We start from the raw sequence: 22,908 nt of genomic DNA, 5'->3' as shown, positions 1-22,908 counted from the left end.
AAATTGGCAAGGTTGGCACGTATGGCCAGAAATCTCTCATTTGGCGACAAAATTGGACAAAATTGGAGAAACTTCTGGAACGAATTCTTACCGGTTTAGCCCAGAATATTCTCGAACACAAGCCAAAAGCTATATAATCTCTGCTGATACGCGGAGAGTCAGTGTGTCTCGTCAGTTAGTCAGTGCGAAGTCGATCGAGTTGACAGTGGGTCAGCGAGTGCCGAGTGGGTCGTCGCGTGCACCGAAAGAATCTCTTAGTGTATCGCGGTTCGGGAACAACTGAATCGAGGAGTCGGGAGCTGTACTTTAGTGCATCGAGTGCATCGCGATTTGTAGCGTGGAGAGTTTCGAGAGAACGTAGAGTTCCGAGAATGACCGAGGAGAGTCGAAAGCTATACTCTAGTGCTTTGCAGTGAAGCTGACTCCACCGTTATAGCCTGACAGTTTGAAGTCTGTGTTGCTTATTGTTTCAGCGTATTAATAGTAATTCTTCGACGACTGTAAACGTGATTTTGGAGCTGTCCTGATTAATATTAGCTAAATAAAGTGTGTTTTGATAGTTCATCAAGTGTCGTCGTTATTCACTCCAAATCTACAAACAGCACCATGTCAAAATCTACAATTAATCAAATAAACTTTCATTCATTTTCCAGATGTGAAGATGTAGCAAATGGTGATGTACGTAGCACTAATATTAGACACATAATGCTAACTTCTTTTTTTAATTTTGGTCAAAATATATTACTTCCTTTTTAACTAAAAATAAAAAAAAATATTTTATTAAATAAATACTAACAGTAATGAACAACCAACAATGTAATGATATGGTAAAGAATGGCTTTCAAAGTAAAATTGACCCTAAGAAAATGAACAATAATTGGCGTAGATTTTACTTTTATCAGAAGCGTTTTCAGCGACTAACTACTATCGCATTCTTCGGATGTAAATGAATTAAATGAAGTCAAATAACAAATCAAAGTGTCGATTAACTTGCATGAACATGCCGAAAGCTAATCACAGTGCCTTCAGTAAAAAAGGTAAAAGAAATTAACGAAACAAAGGAAAGTAAATGCTATCATCTAAGGAACTGAAAATGGAATTAGAGAGGGTATATTTATAGACTGATGAGAAGTAGGTATCAGAATTTAAGTATTTGACTAATGCGGAAAGATTTAATGAATATGAACAGCCTTAAGGAAATTTAATTCTCTCACAGGGGAACTTAGGTTTTGAGAACTTTACTAGAAGAAAAACCGAATTTGTGGTTTAAAGCCAAAAGTGTTGTTCGATGCCAATTATAGTTAATTTTCTTAGAGCAATGCAAGAATTTATTCGTAATTTAAAATAAAGTAATCTGGAAATGAATCAGAAAAATGTAAACATTTGTTTCAACAGAATGTGTTCTTTGATTTAAAACTAGCTTTCGAAAAATTTGTTCAAAAGTGTTAAGAAAAATAACTGATTTTGGAAACGAGTTTGGAAATGAGACTAATTTTTAAAAATATTATTATTCTCTTAAAGCTGTTACACACTTGGTCCTAAACCGCTTTACATATACGCCAGAATACAGTGACATTTCTGTAATTCAGAATAATTGTGACAAATGAAGTCTACCCAAAACTACATATTGACTTAAACGCATCGGATGTATCATATCTTCGTTAAGGTTACCTTCCGCTTGAGAGAGTAAGATGCTCATTGTACTGATGATCATCTATCATATACCAGTATCTATTCCTTGTGTGTAATATCTTTTGATACGAGGAAACTCAATAAAACAGTGGTACATTTACGACAAAATCGATCTTCATACAGCTCATCAGGGATAATAAAGTGGGGATCTTAAAACAAAAGGCACGTGTAAATTTATAGTTGAAATATATCCGTCTTATAATCCCTGATCTGGGATTGCGAAATAGCAGATTTTGCACCACTGTCTTCTTTGAATAACCCTTGAAATTTCTTAACAATTGTTGTCTTTTTCGACCGAAAAGATACTCGAAATATTTTTAAAGATCTTAATTAGCTATACAGTTGTTCAGAGGTGGGCGTTGATCCTGTACAATGTAACTAATTGATTTATAATTGCATGAGAATGTTATTGTAAGGATAAGTAATAAATTACGTGTATTTGGAATTGCACTGCTAATGAATTACTTATAACTAGAATGTAAGTGCTGCCGCATAAGTAATTATAACATAACTTCAGCCGTAATTACAATGTTATTCTATTTGCACTAGTTGTAATTGTTATCAATGCGAGAAAATCCTTCAATCACGTTGCAGTTAAATAATTTATAAATGTAGTTACAGTGAAAATGAAATAAAAATTAAAGCAATTATAATGTAATTGTAATTAGAAATCTTTTAACTGGACTATAATTGTAAATGCAAATCGTACAATTGCATGGTAATTGCTATTACAATTAACTGAATTACAATGTAATTTTAATTTCACGATTCATATTTACAACTGCTTTATAAGTACAATATAATTATAACCGCAGCAATATTATATATAGGATGGCATCTTCCATATACTACAGATGTCTCTGCTAGTCAAGCAAGGCGAAGTGAAACCAGAACAGAGAATGCCGGAATAAGAAATTGACGCACTAGCGAGAATTCGCATAACGATGAGAAAACAATGGACTTAGGCTTTCCTTTAGTACAAAAAATTTCCTGTACATATATTCACGTTAATGTTTTACCTATATCATCTTTTAAACCCATCATTAAATACAAGTTAAATATTCATCCGGTAACAAGTTAATATATTTAATCCCGAACACCTATAAGAGCTAAACTTTATTCTAAGAAATAAGTTACACAAACTGGGATTCTACATATATGTGTGTGAAATTTAATTACAATGTAATTATAATAAATTTGTTGATACTTTCGTTACAGCACCTTAAGGAGGCGCATAATTTTTAATTAACATGTAAAATATTGTCTCCAGAAAATAAAATGTGGTGCACGATCATGCCTCTCGATACAGTAGCAGGATGAAAATAATACAGTAGCAGCAATTAGAAAGTGTTTCCACTGTGCGAAACATAAGATTATTCTCAAGCTTACAAGCAAGGCATAAGATCTATAATCAATCTTCGACAAAGTTAAAGATCTTTAATTTTTTTAAATAAAGCAATTTGTTGTTTATTGAACATAATTGGTAATTATACTTTGATTACTTTTAGATTGAAACTATAATTGATGCACCGATTCTTGGAATTATTATACAGTGGCAATACGAGTTAGAATATGACTGAATTAGTAATTAAATTTTATTTAGCACTGTTTTTTTAACAATGTAATTGCTAGGATATATTCGTGATCTCTCTAAGTGTATAATGATTTCGAGCCACGTTTCCTTAGAAAAGCCTCCACAAAGGGCATCCCTCTCCTTACATAATTTTACGCATAGAATTAAACAATAATAGTCCACTCAAACATTCCCTTAACAAATTTACATGCATTTATTTTTATCCAAAACGTTCTTGTATAGGCAAGCCACTTGTAAAAAAAGTGCCTTAATTACTTACTGCATTATATTATGTAAAGGCCTAACTAATAACTAATACCATAACTGAATCTCACATGATGAATTAGACATGACGTCTTTCTGGAGCATTCCACACATGCTCTAAGCAATTTAAATATGGCGATAATGCGGGCCACACCATCTACTTTATTCATTCCACCGATCGTTAACCAGGATGATGTCAGAAAAAGAACCTCTTTTTTCTACCAACCAGTTGTCATCTACAAGTACTTATAGTCGATAGTTTTATGCTTGTTGGAGATACTAAAGCAATGAGTTCTGTAGCTATGCAGGTTCTATTCAAACCTTCGAATCTAGTCCTGCAAATTTGTGCAACTTGCTATAATTTTTGATGCTTTAACATCTGCAACATTCGTTCTTTGATTTATTATTTTAGTTAACGTTATTGTTCCCTGAAGTTGGAAAAGAGAGTTCGTGCAAGTGCACCCACTTGTAAAAAAAATGATGCGTTTTCAACTATTTATTGGAAATATGTTTTATATTCCATTAAAATTTAATTCATCCTTAATACCGTTACTGTAAGTTGGAACTCGTACAATAATTGAGTGTAGTGATTTGCATACAATACATACGATAATTAAAGCAAAAAATATAACCGTTAACAGTTATATGGTTTCGCTTAACAATGTCACACTTCAAATGGAACAGAAGTATGCCAGTGTGAAATTTAACCAAATTTTGACGTATATTTTATCTAAATTTATATCGTTTTCACAGGTGGTCACACATACTTCATTTTTATTCAACAGAAAAAATCATTTTGAAAAATGAGTAAATGTATCGATATCGGTACCGTTATGCCGCGATATACAGGTGAAGGACTGGGCGCACGATTGAGACGAGGCGTTTCGTTCTAAAGTCTAATATGGAATAATTACCAATTATTGGAAAAAGACAGTTGATAACTTTTGTTGCTTTATTCTATAAATTTTCGATATGACCCTTTCGACTAAGTTTGCTATTGAAAGTGATACCAAGATATTTGGATTTGCGAACTTTTAGAATAATTTCATCAAAAACAATGAAATGTTTCTTGGACAAAATATTCATGTGCTTTTTACGAATAATTAACAACTGATATTTTTGGGCATTGATGGATATTCTCCACTTTGTGCCCCAGTCTTTAATTATTGACATTAATTCTTAGAGCTTTCGGATCGCATGGTTTGCGTTTGTTGATTTGACTGCCGAGGCGGTATCATCCGCATAACAGCCCATAAAATAATTTCAGTAATTTACTGGTTTGGGAAATCCATCACATAGATAAAGGTAGAGGATAGGGCCTAAGATTCAGCCTTGTAGAACTCCATCTCTGATTGCTCTTAAATCTCATTATGCTTTACCAATAGTAACTGTAAATGTTCTATTTGTAAAGAAGGACATAATTAGAAGTATGATTTCTCTATGGAAATTACGTTTTCTTAGTTTGTAAATTACTAGTTTGTAAAGACTAGGTATCATGTTTATTGACTATAATACCATCTGAAATCATGCAACTAATTGGTAAAGAATCTTACAAAAATTTTGAGGATTATGAGTGCATTAAGACCATCTTATTGAAGAGATTTAGTAAATTAAATCCTGAAAGCTTTAAAAAAAAGTTTGTGATGCATCAAAAAATACTGACAAATAATGGGGGAGTTTTGCGACGAAATCACAAGTTATTTTGAAGAATGGATCAATGGCATTAATCACAGGCTTTACCGGGTTAAAAGACTTCATTATCACACACCAAATTAAGAAAAGAGTGCTCGTGAAATAAGAGACCATTTTTTGGCGATTAGCTGAAGTTCATTTCTCCGACCAAATTAGCGGATAAACTTGACGAATACGACAGTGTTCGTAATACATGAAAAAACTGCTTGTAGTCCATCGAAAGACAAAACTAATGAAAAGTGGCGACCTTGTTCTTCACTTCCAGAAAGGCTTTCCAAAAACAAATCGTTCTCCGTTTAAAACACGCCAAGAGTAAACCATTCCCGTAAGAATGAGAGCTACAAAAGCCAATTTCCAAACTAAAATTTGCTATACTTGTGGAAAAGAAGGTCATACATCTAATCAAAATCGGATACAAAAATACTCCTGAAACAGCGCAAAACAATTTAATCGAAATACAAACAGCCCTTGCAGAAAAGGAAAAACCAAAACTGTTATTTGCTAATGTCTCCATTCGAGTCTCAAAATCCGTGGACGTATCTAGCAACAAAGATGATTTGGAAGATTTGGAATGTGTCAAAATTAAATGCAGAGATATTGTTACAAATAGAAATGTAGACACGGAAGCACAGATTTCAATATTCCGTGAGAGACTTGGCGACGAAAAATCATTTTGAATTGATTCCTTGCAAAGGATTGGATTATTGGATTGGATTATTCAGTTATGGCAAAGCACACGAGGGCTATCTGCCTAAAGGGAGGGATGCCTTTCGTGGAGGACTTTCCAAGGGAAACTGGCTCGTATACACGTTACACATGGGGAAAACCACGAAAACGCCCATGCAGCCAGCCCTCCTTGCAAAGGAGAAAGTAAAATAGAGATATCTTGTGCTTTTGGTCAGAACGAAATTACTCCACTGAAAATTTTACAGATGAAAATTGAGGATGATCTTCATGGTAGTGTACCCATTACTTGTGCTTAAAGAAAACTAATTACGGACTTGTTACTGAGTTCATAAACTTATAAAATGCTCTGCGAAAATATTGATTTGTGTCACAATGATCGTCAGTGGGATGCATCTCCCTTAGAGTGTCAAGAATCAGACGACGAACTCTCACCAGCTGAAGACAATATTTCGAATTTAGCTGTTGGTAATCAGATTTCCCAAGAAGATGTAGAAACTGTGGAAACAACAAGCAGAACAAGACTAGAATCTAGGGCACTTCAAGAATAAGATGACACTTCGAAAAAGTGTTTTGAATGGGCAAAAGAGAATAAGAATTCATATGCTTTTGATAATGGTGTACTACGTCACTCTAAATACGAGGGCCATCCAGGAAGTAGATTACGTTTCCGTCTGTGTCCGCTAGGGGCGGGGCTAGCGCGGCCATCTTGGGGTCAGAGCGTTGCGCAGCTCAGTCTGCATCTAGCCGTGCTAGTGAGAGGTTCGTGCTGTGCTCCGTTCAGATACTGTGACAGTTTGAAATGTCTGCGTTAATTGAAAATCCCGCGAGCTGCGAGGTGCGCTCAGTAATAAGGTTTCTGACTGCAAAAAACTGTAAACCGATAGAAATCTATCGACAGCTTCGTGAAGTGTATGGGGACAACATTATCACTGAAGGTGGAGTGCGTCAGTGGGTCATAAGATTTCAAAATGGCCGAACCAATGTTCACGACGAAGATCGAAGTGGGAGACCCAGCATAGTGACCGCCGAACTTCTCGAAAAAGTCGATGCTAAAGTCCGTGAAAATCGAAATTTCACAATAACGGAACTTTCTTTGAGTTTTCCACAAATTTCGCGAAGTTTGTTGCACGAAATCATCAGCGAAAAGCTTGGTTACCACAAGTTTTGTGCAAGATGGATTCCAAAAATCTTGACAGAGGACCACAAAAATCAGCGAATGGCTGCAGCGTTGAACTTTTTGGACGGTTACCATAAGGATGGTGACTCTTTACTCGATCGCATCGTTACTGGTGACGAAACATGGGTGAAACATGTGAACTGTGAAACGAAATTGCAATCAATGCAGTGGGGGCACACAAGTTCTCCCCAAAAACCCAAGAAATGCATGCAAACAATGTCGGCAAGGAAGATGATGGCGACTGTTTTTTGGGACAGAAAAGGTGTAATTTTGGTGGACTTCCTGGAAAGAGGCACTACAATAAACTCTCAAAGGTATTGCCAAACTCTCCAAAAACTCAGAAGAGCAATTCAAAACAAGCGCAGAGGAATGTTGAGCTCTAAGATCTTGTTGATTCACGACAACGCCCGGCCCCACACGGCAAATGTCACTCGTAAAGTTCTTGAATCTTTTAAGTGGGAGTTGTTTCCTCATCCGCCGTACAGTCCCGACCTGGCACCGAGCGACTTCCACCTATTCCCAGCAATGAAGAAGTGGCTGGCTATGCAGCGTTTTGATGACGACGCACAGCTGCAAGAAGAGGTAACGAAGTGGTTGAAGGCGCAGGCGGCCGAATTTTTCGACGAAGGAATTTCCAAGCTCGTACATCGCTACGATAAATGCCTTAATTTGTATGGTGACTATGTAGAAAAGTAGTATTTGAGTGTGGCTTTCATCTGTATATAATAAAATTTGTTTCCTATACTTTGTTTATTTTTTTATTCCAAAACGTAATCTACTTTCTGGATAGCCCTCGTATATCTGTAGTAAAAACATTAAGCAAATTGTGTTGCATTTAAGAAAAAGAAAGAAAGTTCTGAGAATAGCACATGAAATACCTTTTGCTGGACACTTCGGTGAGAAAAAGACAATTCAACGAATCAAGTACTCGTTCTTTTGGCCTACTATTAAGCAAGATGTGCGGAAGTAATAAAGAATGCCAATTGGAAAGGACAATTGCATATAAAAATACAATCCAAATTCAACCTGTCTTTATACCGGAAACATCCTTTAACGTATGGAGCGTGGATTGTATCGGACCATTAGAACCTTTATCCGGAAGGGGTCATCGGTTTGTGATATGTGTAGTTGACCTATGCAGCAGATGCGCAGAAGCCACTCCCGTCAAAGAGAGAAGTGCGAAAACACCATACAGCGTTTTGATTAGGATTTTTTTCTCAAACTGAGTTTCCAAAAATGATTTGTTCCGACCAGGAAACTAATTTCACAGCCAAACACACCCGTGCTTTTGAGGATCTCCTTGGCGTATCTCCACGATTCTCCATGCAAGGACACCCAGAGAGTATGGATGCTGTCGAACGTTGGAAGAGAGCCTTAAAAGAAATAATGAACAAAAATGTCCAAGAACATGGGAAAAGTTGGGAATTGCATCTTTTCTATCTCCTCTTTGCTTACAGAGAAGTACCACATAGCAACCTTAGTTTGTCTTCCTTCTAAATAGTGTATGGAAGAATAACACCAGGACCTTTAGTCTTCCTGAAAGAGATCGAGACAGATGGACGTAGCATTCCAGTCACAGCTTCCCAATCAATTGAAAATTATCTACAAGATCTTTTGCACAAAATAAGCAAAGCTCGTGACGGGTCAGCAAACTTCAAAATATCTAAAGAAGAATACACTTCAAGATATGTATTCTTCTTGAGATATAGAAAAAACTTTCAATGTGGGGAATTAAGTCCTCGTGTTAACTCCATCATCTCTGCATAAATTGTTCAATACTTGGCAAGGACCAGCTGCTATAATTGAACTTACAAGGCCACACTCTGCCAAAGTCGAAATGGAAAACGAAAGTATAAGAGAACTCCACATAAATCGGTTAAGACCTTATTTTGGCCTCATTTTTGACCAGTATCAATATTTTGGAGATATCCACTATGAACCAGTGGATCCTATGAATAAATCTGCTGAAGATATCCAGACTCACTTACAGAATTTGAAAGGTGACTTTTAACATTACCAACGAAAAGGACTATTTAAGGTATTGAAATCTCATGCCGATGTTTTTAGTAACAAAGCCAGTGTCGATGGTCATGACAAAGATTACAGCAGACTGTAGTCCAAAACGATTGAGACTTCATCGTCTGCCTGTTCACTTTAAGATGAGGTTGATCGCCAAGTTAAAGAACGGTTAAAATGTGATCTGATAGAATTCAGGGGAAGTGAATGGGCACATCCTGTGGTATGTGTTGCAAAAAATGTAATGTTAGACTGTGCATAAAGTTCAGACTTTTAAATAACTTCACAGTTACGTATGCAGTTTGCTAAAGATTAACTCTTCTAAACAGGGAAAGTCAAATTCATAACACTTCTCAATTTAACCAAGGGATATTGGCAAATTACTACGAAAGAAGGAGCCAAACCTTACCAGTATATGTCACTCATTCTTTACATTACCAATGAAAAGTTCTTCTTTTTGGATTGAAAAATGTACAATAAGTACCTTTCAAAAATACATGAACAAGGTACTTGCAAACCACAATAAATATTGCCATTCATACATTGATAATGTAGCAATATTTTCTGAGACTTGGAATGACCACCTTCATCACATCAACCAAGTGTTTCAGAAACGTAGGTCTAACAGCAAATCCAAAAAATTGTGATTTCGAAAAGAGACGTGTGAAGTTGCTAGGTCACGTAATAGGTTCTGGCACTCACTTTCCAGATCCTGAGAAAGTCATCCGGAATCTGTCTAAGCCTACTACTAAAAAGGAAGTCAGTATTTTAGGCCTAGCAAGGTACTATAGGGATATAAGTATTAGGCCTAGAAAGATACTATAGGGATTATATCCCAAATTTTTTTGATATAATTTTACCTCTAACAAACCGTAGAAAAAAAGAGTATTCCAAGCAATATTCCGTGGGGCTCTAAAACAGAAGTATCTTTCAACAAACTTAAAGAGCAGCTGATTAAAATTCCATTCCTGCATACTCCGGACATTGGCAAGCCCTTTCAACTCTATACAGATGCATCTGCATTTGCAATTAAAGCGTGTTTAGATCAAAATAATGAACATGGCAAAGACATGCCCGTGGCATTTTTCACAAAAAACTAATTCTCTGTTAACAACGATGTTCAGCCATTGAAAGAGAAGTGTTTTGCGTCATCGAAGTCTTGAAAAAATGTCACAGTTGGATTTTCGATAAGAAAGTACAAAAGTTCAAATTGTGTCTGACCCCAATACTCTCACCTACTTAACCTAAAGTGCCCCCTCATGGTGCTAAACTGACTCGTTAGGACTTAGCGTTACAACGTTACAATTTGACTATGACATACCGCAAAGGCAGTTGACACGGGAATGCTGATGCCTTATCAAGATAACCAGTTAACTCATAAACAAAATTAAATTACAAAGAAAACCTATTCTCACAACACAAATTTAAAATACTTCTAATGTTTTTAATTTAATGTTGTAGTATTAACTTCTGACAGTGTATATATATATATATATATATAATTTCACATTTATTTTTATGTTAGGTACGTGTTCATTAAATTAATTTTTGGAAGTTGCATATATTGAAGCTTTCACTTTAATTTCACTCATTTGAATAGAAGCTATATTGCTGGTGTTTTTTTTTTTTTTTTTTTTTTTTGGTTATTGTATTTTCAGACTCTCTCTCTAAACTGAGCAGCATTGTCTCCAAAATGACGAATGTGTTTCTTGTGGAGGAACTTATAAGGATGGTCAGTTGTAAATAAAATAAAAGTTGTGTTCTCGGAATAGTAACATCAGAAAAGAGACGTTGATGATTTCAATAATAGAGACAGAGGAGGTGTTACTAGGAACGGAAGCTCACCATAATTGTAATTAATCGGCTATCGTTTAAATTCCTATATATACATATATATACTTATAAAGTATGTTATTTGTTTCGTAAGAAAATTTGGAAAATTCTGTCATTTGGAGTATCTACGATCATTTTGGCGGGCAATTAAAAAAAGGGAATAAAAATATTTCTATTCGATGTTCTGACAAAAAGAAAGTTCTACTCCACTGTACTTCAACTTGATCTGACTCCCAATAACTAAAATTTTAAACTTTTCTGAATATTGATAATTTCAAGAAAATCCAGTTCTCTAACTAAAGAAACGTTATCGATAAATTTTGCAAAACCAAAAAGTCAAAATTATCATGAAGTTGTAGAGACATTAGGTAAAAATTTTGGAAGCAGGTAAGATGAAAAATATGCAACGCCTTCGCCGGGAATCGAACCGTGGACTTATGGAATACGCGCCCTGCGTACAGACCACCGCACTACGAAGACATGCGAAGAAGACCGGAGAAATAGCTTAAATACTCCCCCTTTTAAAGAGAGACTGGGTTTTTTTAGGGGACCCAATCGTCAAATCCTGGGTGTGGAGAATCATCATCAAACATCCTTTTAATTCGGGCACCACTGTAGAGACATTAGGTAATTTGTTTGGAAGCAAGAAAAAGGAAAAATATGCAACGTGTTCGACTGGAATCGAACCGTGGACCTCTGGAATACGCGCCGAACGTGCAGACCACCACTCTAAAAATGCATGCGAAAGAGGCGAAAGAAATACCCCTTGAACATAAGTATTGTGTTACTTGATGCGGAATTTTAAAGCTATTTTCGTTTTACGACGTGTAAAAAAATGCCCGACAATAAATTCTATAAATTCCCCATCAATTATGATGCTGAAGATTGGGGGTCTTTAAAAATCAAACAATGGATTTTACTGATAGTTGAGAAAAATAATCATATTCCTCATCTAACCATTAATCTGTTTTAGATTATGACAAACCAAATTAATCTCATTTGCAAATTGCTTTCGAACCAGTTCTACACGAAACTTATCTCTACCTTTCTATATTAAGGAATCTGTTTTTAACCTCTTGATATTTAATGTTATTTATATGCAAAAAGATCTTAATAAAAAATATGCTTAAAATGAAATGGCAAGATTTTATTAAATTCACTGCAATAAAAATGTGTAAATTATTTTACATAAACTTTTTCTCCTATTCTCTGATATATTTCTTTGCGAGGATTCTAAGAAGCAGAAATTAGATTTCCAAGCTGAACGCAATAATTACATTAAATAAATTATCCGCGGGAGCTAGTGTTTGCAAGAAATATGTGCTTTACGCTGTAATGCCCTGAAATACATTTAACGGATGGGCAGTAATCAGTGTTTTGTCTCTCATGAAAATCGATTAGGGTATTCACATGTTAAATTATTGAATAGGATTAGCTTAACCACTACGAGTGATGATGGCTTTTATGGCACAATGAATAACTGGTGTTTCTTTTTTTTTGTTGTTGTTGTTGTTGTTTCTTTCTATTATTGTAATGTGCAAATTAATTTTAATAATCATAGAAATGAGAGAAGTATCGTATAAAATTGGTTTCAGAATTACAAATATTTTTTAACTGTCCAACCTTTAGATATAATTTCAGATAACCCACGTTTACTTTAGTAACTGTCAAGCAAATTATGGATAACAAATTAATAGTAGCTTGTAACTATACATATGCATTTTATGTTATTATTGTATACGAAATAACGTTCCTCTTCAAAAGTTTCCAATACTTAACATACAGTGTGGCGCATGAAATATTATACTAGTCAATCAATCCACAAAATTGCTAATACTATATGATGATTTTAAAAATTCTTTTTGATGCATTTGTTTGTTAAAAATCTAGTAGATGTGAGAAGATACTCTAATACGTCTCGAAATAGCTGTGCGCAAGATGCCCAAAAAGGTCAACTAAACAGAAGGTGAGTTTGCAATATGTTTTGAAGAAACGAGAATTTGGTAGCGATACAAACACATTTTCTTGCACAGCTTCATACAAGACGGGTTCCTTGCTAATATATCTTTCACAGATTGTGTCATCAGTTTAATTTCACTGACTGTATGCTGGAGAAGAATCGACTGCGCTCATCAAGAATCCGCATATCTGAAAATAGAAACGTGTCTTGCCTACCCGTTTCTTGCCTACGTTACTTGCCTACATACTACACACCCAGTAATTTATGCAAGACGGAACCTACCTACATACAGCAGCTGTTGTTCTCGACTCCCTATATGAGATGTCAAATATGCGTATAGTGTCACATCGGTTTTCTGAACTTTACGAAAGTCGGAGACATTTGCCCATGCTTAGCCCGAATTTTAATCCATATGATTTCCTTTTATAGGACATGTGGAAAGCTAATATTTTGGCAAAGAATACTGCAAACGTAACACAAACGCAAGACTTTTATCGTGTAGTTGTGCTGTGCACTTTCAAGAAGAGTAATACGTTGGGACAAATGTAACGGTTCGTTTGCAAGAGGTTATGAAACAAAATGATGAATTTATTAAACACTTTCTTCAATAAAGTAACTTTTTGTGTTCAGACAGTTCATTTATAATATTTTGATAACACATAAATGTGTAATTAAAAAAAAACTCCAAAGTTATGACATTTCATGCGTCCTCCTGTATTTAATAATAAAGCTTTCCTTTCGTAAGGTTCTAAATGCTAGAAACTTTAATCAGTGGTTTTCAGACCCTAGTAGATTAACAAGCGAGTTACTGGTTTAGTCGAAATTAAGATGATAAAGTCTTTCGAAGGTCAAAATAACTTTTTGTTTACAAAGTAAAACTCCGCCACTTGAGGATATTTAAAATAATCTAAGCTGAAATTCAAAGTTAAGTAACATAAATGAAGACTACATAAATCGTGCACATAAGCTGGCTCAAATATTTAAATGGCGTGTATTAAACGTCGGCTAGCAAAATGGCTAAAGCTGGAATAATCTTTGATAGAGTTGGCGACAAGATGTAAACTAATAGTGAGCCTGCCAAAACGTAAACCCTAAAACATTCAAACACTCAGCATAAATACTTGAACACATAACTTAAATACTCTCTCACCTTCCATTCTGGTCAGGATTAAGAAAAGAAAAATTTACAGTTAAGGCTTAAGTCATAAAAACTGGTTAATTAATGTAAAATTTCCACCTTTCCTTGAAATGGTTTCACGCATTAAAATCCAACATACTAAAATGTTGCAATACTACGATATACTGAGTACCTGATTAAATAATTTTGGTAAATGAAGTTGGACAGTCATTAGTTTTTAATTATTTTTTTTTTAGCTCGAGACGTGAAAAATGTGTCATACGCGTTGAATATGTTTCTAATTAGACCACGAAGATATGCGGAAAAGAGGGAGAAAGTACCTTATATACCGTCCATTTTTTAAAGCGCGACTGGTGATTAGGAGACCCAATCGTCAAATTCTGGTGGAGACGAACTATCCTCCACTAACTTTTTTTTTTAGTTCGGGTTCAACCGAACGATAATTAGGTTTTTTTTTTATGCTGGAGGTGATGATTGTGCAATGCCCTGGCAGGAACTCGAACCCTGGATCTATCGAGTATGGTTCCAGTTACACGGTGAAAGCATGCGGAAAGGAGCGAGAAAATACCTTATAAATTTAAACCTGTTTCTCTACGTGTATACCTTCTTGATTGATTTTATAAGGAATATTGAATCTTACGTACTTTATATATACGAAAAATCATGAAAATCACATGCTATTAACGCGTATGAGTTAAAAAACAGCAAATGAGCTTATTACTGGTTTCTCATAGCTTTATTCATTCGGGTATTAATGGGCATAATGCATACTGTGATAAATGCTACGGAAGGTTTACCATGCTCCAAAATCATTAAAAACTGTCTTTCCTTCTTTATCGTCTTCTACAGTATTCCATGTGCTAATGGAAGGGTGTTTTGTTTGAAGAAAAGTTTAGGAAAACATTGTTGGTTGCAGTAAATAAAAAAAATAAAATAATTAATGATTTTTAACATTACACTGGTGTGTAATGTACAGTTTCCAGCAGTGCAAGAATAGTAATTTTTTTTTTTTTTTTTACCTTGGAAGAGAAACTTAATCAGTACAAATTTTAAAATTAGTATTAATGTAAAATTTAAAACTCGAAAAAAAGAAAGTAAGCTTATAAGATTTATTTCGGCGCACGAAACATAAGAAATTAACGATGGCTTCATCGGAATTCGAGCTTCGGCATCTCCCCATCGCCATCCGGTCATGCTTTCCAATTGCAGCAGGAACGCATCTAAAAAGAAGAAAAAATTCCTAACACACCGTTCGTGCATTAACACCTGTATTAACAGTAATTTTATGTTATTTCATTAATTTTTTACTTGTACATATAAAATATTATAGAATTTAACCGTACGTGCTGTCATAGAGTAAGTGATAGTACGCCTATGTAGCAGCTGGAAAGTATCAAGTGGAAAATAGTTGATTTTTTATGTTTCTTAACCTAAAAGGCGTAGTCTTAAAAATGGGCACTGTAATTAGATATGGTTGAAGAGAAGAAGTCACCATTTTATTATTTTTTTTCAAGTGGCATCGTTGGCGCCTTTACCCGTCGCGCTTTAAGTAAGAGAATATATGAGAGTTGCCTTCTGCCGGGCTCGCTCTTTTGCTTAAGTGGTAACTTGTCTAGCTAGGAGTCTAAAAAACCTTTTCTTACCAAATACCAGTCCGCAAATAGTTTATTTCTCATGTTACCTCCCTCTCTAAAAATTCTATATGTCTATATGCAACCCACTTCCATACCTCTAATGTTTATACAATTTCTGCTTCTGGCAAGAAAATCAAAACCTGTTGCTATTAACTTAAGTACACATTAAAAGTATATTAGTTACGTTAATATCGCAATAGAAAATGTTGAAACTCATGTAAACATCTATGCTTAGTTATTTGTATTTTATTTGCTCCACGAGTGACCGAATGATAAAGATTGCTGAATGGTGGATCTTCGACCTTATTTCAATCACAAGTGAAGGTGGTGGCTGCGTGGTTGTCTTTTTGCGTATCTAAAATACAAGGCCAGTTTTTCTTATAAGCTCCTACCGAAGCAGATTGTGCCCGTGAGCTTTGAAAAATTCAATAATAATTTAATAAAGCATTTATTTTTTAATTATATATACATATGTTACTAATGTGAAACGTAATATTAAAAAATTTGCATTTATTTCGTTATGGCGTAGAGAATGAAAATTGTTTTGCGTATCCCTGTTCAGGGTGACCCATATTAATCGCGCACATTAAATTTTAAAATGTTGTGAAAGATCCAAAGTGGATATTAAATGCAAATTACTTAAACAGTTAACAACTTTATATTATAAGTGATATATTGAAATTTCAGTTGCAGTTTATGCAGTCAGTTTAAAAACCATTGTTGGTGAAAGATGAATACGAGTTTTCTTCAAGCAGATAGAATTTAGGTAATAAAGCATTGCTTGTATAATATTCTTACGTGACGTTTAGAAACATTTGTGATTCTAACAAGATAATGCCCAGTGACCTGATTTCGATAAACTAGCATTCTAAACTAATTTCGATAATTATAAACTGATTTCGATAACTAAACATTCGAAATGAAGTATACGCTCTCTCAGCTTGGACTAAATGGAGGAAGTCGAAAGTAAAAATGTGCAGTAAAATTCACCATCAAAGGACATGAGAAGGGTAGCATGACAATCAAATTTATGCGTTGCGAAGGAATGCTCAATTATAAAAATGTATTTTATTAGAAAAGGTTTCATCGTTCTTACACCAAACAAACGGTTCTTAAAGCTAATATCTTTACCTAAAACTGAAATTTCATTTAACAAACTATTTGTAACAGTATAGGGGTCCATCCGTTGAAACAATTTGCCATTAATATCCATTTTAGAATTTCTATAATTTTTTTTTAAGTTCGAGATGTGTGACTTTTAGATCACCATGTATAATAAATGTTTCCCGTGTGATAATCTGTTTGTATGTGAGACGAAAAGCTTCCGCTTGAAAGCGTAATTTACAGCAGAGTTTGAAGAGCAATCCAGAAGTCATAAATCGCAGAATTATTAGAAATTTTATGCATATCGATTACATATATTACTTTTCCATTTCCCTTTTGAATGGAAAATTGACTATTAAAGTGAATATCAATTCTTAAATAATTAACCTGAGTTTCGTAAATCTTTATATGTTGCTAAATTTGTAATAAGTAGTGAAACATTTTTGACGTAGCATTCTCTATAAATAAAACTGACATAAACTTGGATTAGATTGAAATTAATCTGTATAATTCCGGTCTCAAATCAATTAAGGAGTATTTTAAAAGTTTCAGATACCTTTGAATATTTCCAGTTTTAAAGTTTGTAGTTCTTTTTAAGGTAGAAGAACTATATGTAGTACCCTGAACAACACACTGAAATTCAACATCACGTCATTTGGTAAGCATTCGCTTCACGAACATATGACTTTCGAAGACTTCAGAAATGCTGTCTTCTCTGGAAAATGTCGAGACTTTCTAAATTATGTCTCCGAAGTCTGGATGAAAGATGACGGTAAACTTTGCTCTTTTATTGACTTAAAGCACGTTTTCAGTCTCAATTTCTCTAAGATTCAGTTTCTTGTCTAAAATCACGAAGTACTTTTCCCAACACGCAAAGTCCTCACGCAATTTTCGGCAATTCCGGAAGTTGACGATAGTTTCTCCTCTGATCTAATTTTCATTTTCCGGATACAAATAAAAGAATGCCTGAAAAGCTTAAGTAAAAGCGTAACTTACCTTATAGGTTACTGGAACACCCATTCCGTTAAATACGAGTTTGTGCAGTTTAATTGCGTTTAGGTTTAGGACGTTATTCATACTAAACATTTCGCCTATAAGCTTGGCCGTGGGAAATGTGAAAGATTTGTGAACAGTACTGACTACGTAGCCTTCCGCGTTTATATATTTTCTAGATTTTTTAGGAATTTAAAAAAGCTGTAAAAGCTCTTTTAAACACATTGTGCATCCTTGAAATTGGAATGGAATCTTCGAGAGTGCGAAATATTTGAATATGTATATTGTTGTTAAAATCAGTTAAGGAAACCAGGAAATAACGAATTCATTAGAGAAACATTTTAGCGACTTTAACTTGGTCATCAGAAAATGACGAACAGTTTGAATGAAGATGTCTTTAGTTGTTATAGAGGTAAGATTCTATTAAAAATGATACGTTTCCAACGTATTTGTTGCAAGAATATGCTTTTTCGCATTCTTCTTAAATATTTAATATGGAATAATTTAAATTATCCTTGTTGTATTTTAAATATAAACCGATTTACATTTAAACTTTGCTTGCCCGAAGGAACATATACGTATATATATGTTCAGCCGCTATTTGTGTTACTTCAGTGGAAGAAACAAACCTCGTTTCCTGTTGTTACGTTGTGTTTTAAGAACAATTTTCATACGCCGGATTAACTTCGTGTCTCTGTCTCATAACCTTATATTTTAGCTGTTTTGATGTGCATAGTTCCAGAGTTATTGCAATTTAGAAAAAGAATGAAAACTATTTTTGCTATATTTAAAGATAAATACATTTATTTAATTTTGCAATAATTAATTTGTGATAAGTAATTTTGTGATCATTTAAGTTTGTTCATTTAATTTTATCTGTTAGAATAAATGTAAAACTTCTACTGTTAAACGTAAAAATAATTACGTTGGACTTATAAGACATAAATATATAACAATTTAAAATATAGAAAACTGAGATACTTGCAGTCAGGTCGGTGTAATATTTCCTTATGTTCGTTGACGAATGTTTTAAACGTAATACAAATGAATACGCCATACGCACCTGAACAGGTCGGTAGCTTCCAGATATTTTATGCATATTCAAAGATGGAGCAACTGATGTTGGCAAGTTGGCAGAAGCGAGAGCAGAAATGTTACATATTCAGGATGAGAATTAAATTCAGAATGATTTAGTCTCAGTTGAGATTTGTTCCCGTTGGTTTATTTTACGTTTTAGTTTCCAAGTAAAATGTCATTATTGGCTGAAATGTTATGGCGTCATTAAAGTTAAGAATCATGTCACACGTATTAATTTTGAAATGACGCAGTCCAGAGAGATTTATTATAAAAAATGACTATGCTTATAAACGAAAAAGAAAAGAACTAAATTTAAATGCAAATTATTGCAAATTATTGTAAGATAGAAGTTTTGACTTCTTTACTTTTTTTACTCGTATTCTAGTGGGTTTTTTGAACGGGTTACATGTATAGTTTCGTTAATTTTCAGCAAAAGAAAGGTGAAATTGACCCAGAGAACTTGAGTTCTTAATTACTAATTTGGATAAGGTAGAATCGCTTGCAAATGAGACGTTCGTTTCCGACCCTTACGTAAGAGATTTGGCAAAGGTGAAAATAGACGAATAATTTAGTTGCATTATAAAGTAATTAACTTGAAATAATGAAGAACTCCACACGGATTAAAAACTTAAGAAAAGAAAAAGAGGTAGATTTATATAACTTATTTTATAAATCACTTGACAGCAAAAGGAAATACTACATTTGGATTGGATCTCAGAGTAAAGACCCATTTGTATAATGCAATTACAAAATTTTTAACTGCTTAAAAGTGATAAGTAAAATGTTAATTACATCATAAACATTAAAAACTCGAATACCATTTTTGGTGTCTTAAAAGTAGTACGGAATATTCAGGCTCATATTACGTTCTTCTTGATGCCTTCATTTTACATAAAACTAGTTTAGAATAATAGTAATGTAATGTCGTCGTGATATACATGATTTTCTAACAAATTCACATGCATACGTAAAAGACGAAGAAAAAGCGTATTTTTAGAATTAATTCCATTATTCTACATTTAAAATGAATCCTTTAAAATCGCAGATTATTCCATCTATCAATATAATTCAAAGCGAACCCGTTTACTTATTAATGCAAAAGAAGCGTTTTTAAAAACTCTTTTTGACCAATTCACAGAAATGCTATATTATTATATAAATTTAATTTTAATACCTTTCCCTTTTAAATAACTTTTAATATAATTGACTGTAAATGTGATCAGTATCTTTGGGTACGATCAAGAATATATATAGAAAAAGCCTAACTTTTATTAGTCTTAATTTTTCTTTTTGATTTGATAATTCATTTTAACTTTTTCTGTCCTTTAAAACACGTTCAGCGTAGCGCCGATATTGCTGTGATTATCGTTCAGCCTGCCCCGAGCGAACCTTGGAAGTATGTGCAGAGGATTACTTTGTTTCGCCTTCTTCTTTCAGACTGGATAATGATTCAGCACACGTGTTCGAATGGCATAAATGCGATCCCATACAGACGATTAGTTAGAAAAAGCCACAGAAGTGTAGAGATGATTTGAGAATAGAAAATTATGCTTTGTCTTTGAAAGTATTTTATTGCCTAGAAGACCGAATATGTTTGAAGTGTATGAGCTAGTGCTACGTCGAATAAATTATCTTTATCATTGAAACGTCGACATCGCCAGGTATCATGTTTGTCATTGCCGGAAAATGATAATTCATTAGACCAGGGAATGGAGCTTGGCAATGACAGTTGTAGCACAAGTGCAATCGAAACCAGTAACCAAAAGGAATGGTTGATCCAAACGGCAATGAACCAAACATTATGCCTTTTACAAGTTCTTTCGGTGCCTCCCCCCCCAAAAAAAAAACTAATAAAAAAATAAACCAGTTAAAAAAATCTGAAAAGGTTTCAGTTTTTAACTTACTTCTAAAGAGGCTTTTTTTAAAGTTTTGTGCGTTACCTTTATTTATTAAATATCATGTTCTTCGCACTTAAACCATAAATTTCAGTTCAACAGCAATGTCGCATAATAATTTTAAAATGAGCCTCTCTTTAGAATTTCCGATACACAGTTCCGCGCGCTGGAGATAAAAAAGTTTCTCCAACCTCCGTAGATTGTTGCCATTGCTCGCTCTCAAATCGTTGAATTTTTTACTCAAAAATTCCTTAAAGTTTTACAAAATATGAAATCTATCATAAAACAAATTCCAAATTTCAAATTTGGGCTTCCACATGCCCATATTCGCTGTAGGATTACGTCACTCGAAATTCGATGGCTCTATGTACCGTCGTTGTATCACAATTCGAGAAATATACATTTATGCAGAGTTTTCATTATTTAACTTCTTCAAATATAATACAGGAATCTAAAATTTGGTGGCAACAATTTGAAAAGTGAAACGGACATTTATACTGATTCACCGCAAAATCGCAAAACGAAAACAATAAATACTTCAGGGACAAAGCCCCTTTGGACTAATAAATAATTTTAAATAAAATGAAATAAATAATATTTTTATTTTTAATAAATGTCACTGAAATTACTGTAGTTATTTGTTAACTTTGATAGTGTTATGTCTAGAGACATGCCTGCTGAATGGAAAGTTCATTGTCGGTCCTCAGGCACCGATGCCACGCTCAGCGTGTTAAAACGTAACATGCTTTTAATAAATATCTTACTACAATTGCATTGTTCATAATATATATAAATATATATACACCCATACAAATACAATACTTTATACTTTCTTACATTCAGAATGGCAATTTTACACTTTTTTCCTTGTTTCTGATGTAGAAAATATTGTTTTCTTTGTTTTACTGGCTTTGTTATTGTTTATTTCAGATAACCGTTTTTCTCGAGAATAGATAAGATTTTTCCAAAGCTTAAAATCATTTAAATAAAATATAATATTGATTATCAGTAATACTCTGTCTGAAAAGCTCAATATTATCTGGTAGTATTTATCTGGTGTCTCAGGAATTGCATTTCAGGAAAGTTTAATTTTCACTACTGGTAATCACGATGTTTATAAGTGCATTCCAGTTGTATTGCTGAACTCATTAAATTAATAGTGTAAAATTTATCCCATCTTCAGTTGTCTAGATATTATTTTCTGGCTAATTAAGATGTTATAGTAACTAAGGAACTGAAAAGCTAAATGAATATGTATATGCATTCCAATGAGTGAAAGCATTCTGTGTTTTCCTAGTTCAGAATGCGAAGCTTAAATAGTATGAATTTCTGAAAAAATGGATTGAATATCCAGTATCCCCTTATCGCTGATAATTTACTTTTCATTTGGATTTGCAAACTGTGTAATGACTAAAAATAATAAGTTTAATCACATTAAGGAATGATATCTGGACCATAAAGTGTAGGTTACAGGATGTATGTCTTTGTTAACAGACAGATTAAAAAATCTACCTAATAAAAAATATTCTATGCCCATTAAATTTTTAAAATGTTGAATGGAAAACTGTAATATTAATATAGTCCATTTTAAGAACTATTTGATGCTAATTTTACGACGGACAATAAAAGCGTAATGCCATATTTTATATCTATATCACTTTTGTTTCTAAAATAGCCACTGTCTGAATCATGGCAGCCTAAATTCCACTGAATGATGAAATGAAAATTCAAATCGTGATCAGAATGAATATGTTCAAACGATCATGAATTGTGAAATATATTTGGAACATATGCCGACACAAGCAGCAAATGTCATTGTCATAACATTCCTTATTTACAAATTAAAAACTCATACACGTTGCGGTCATCGAGAAAAATAAATCACATGGAAAATGATCGCCAAAGTAGAAACAAATCCTACCAGAGAGATAAGTAATTATTCAGTAAGCAGAAGAGACTGTTAGTGTTGCATATCACACTACGGAATTTATAAAATGCTTGATGATAAAAAAATGAGAAAACTAATTAAAATGTTGAAAGCAGACTCTCTGAGGATCTCGGAATCACGTTTGATACTAATTTCTAGGAGAATGTAGAAACTGTTCTATATGGATATGTAAACAAGAATCAAACATGGGTATATTACTACTATTCGGAAAAAAACAACAATGGA

The 22,908-nt window shown here is 33.8% G+C and overlaps 1 protein-coding gene and 1 long non-coding RNA gene across 4 annotated transcripts in view; one reads left to right on the top strand and one right to left on the bottom strand.

Annotated features, from left to right (window-relative positions):
* Positions 1-22,908, top strand: part of LOC118186414 (solute carrier family 35 member F3-like) — a 618,729-nt gene that overhangs the window by 351,143 nt on the left and 244,678 nt on the right. The window lies entirely within an intron of this gene.
* Positions 15,128-22,908, bottom strand: part of LOC118186415 (uncharacterized) — a 138,066-nt gene continuing 130,285 nt past the window's right edge. For both annotated transcript variants that reach the window (XR_004757768.2, XR_015040839.1), the window contains exon 3: positions 15,128-15,252. This is a non-coding gene — a long non-coding RNA (uncharacterized LOC118186415). The remainder of the gene's footprint in view (positions 15,253-22,908) is intronic.

This window comes from Stegodyphus dumicola, chromosome 4 (assembly GCF_044657685.1).
Source record: "Stegodyphus dumicola isolate Sdum_Otavi_A_Nest chromosome 4, ASM4465768v1".
Lineage (NCBI taxonomy): Eukaryota > Metazoa > Arthropoda > Arachnida > Araneae > Eresidae > Stegodyphus > Stegodyphus dumicola.
Note: the sequence above shows the minus strand (reverse complement) of the source record. Positions and strands in the feature narration are given on the sequence as shown.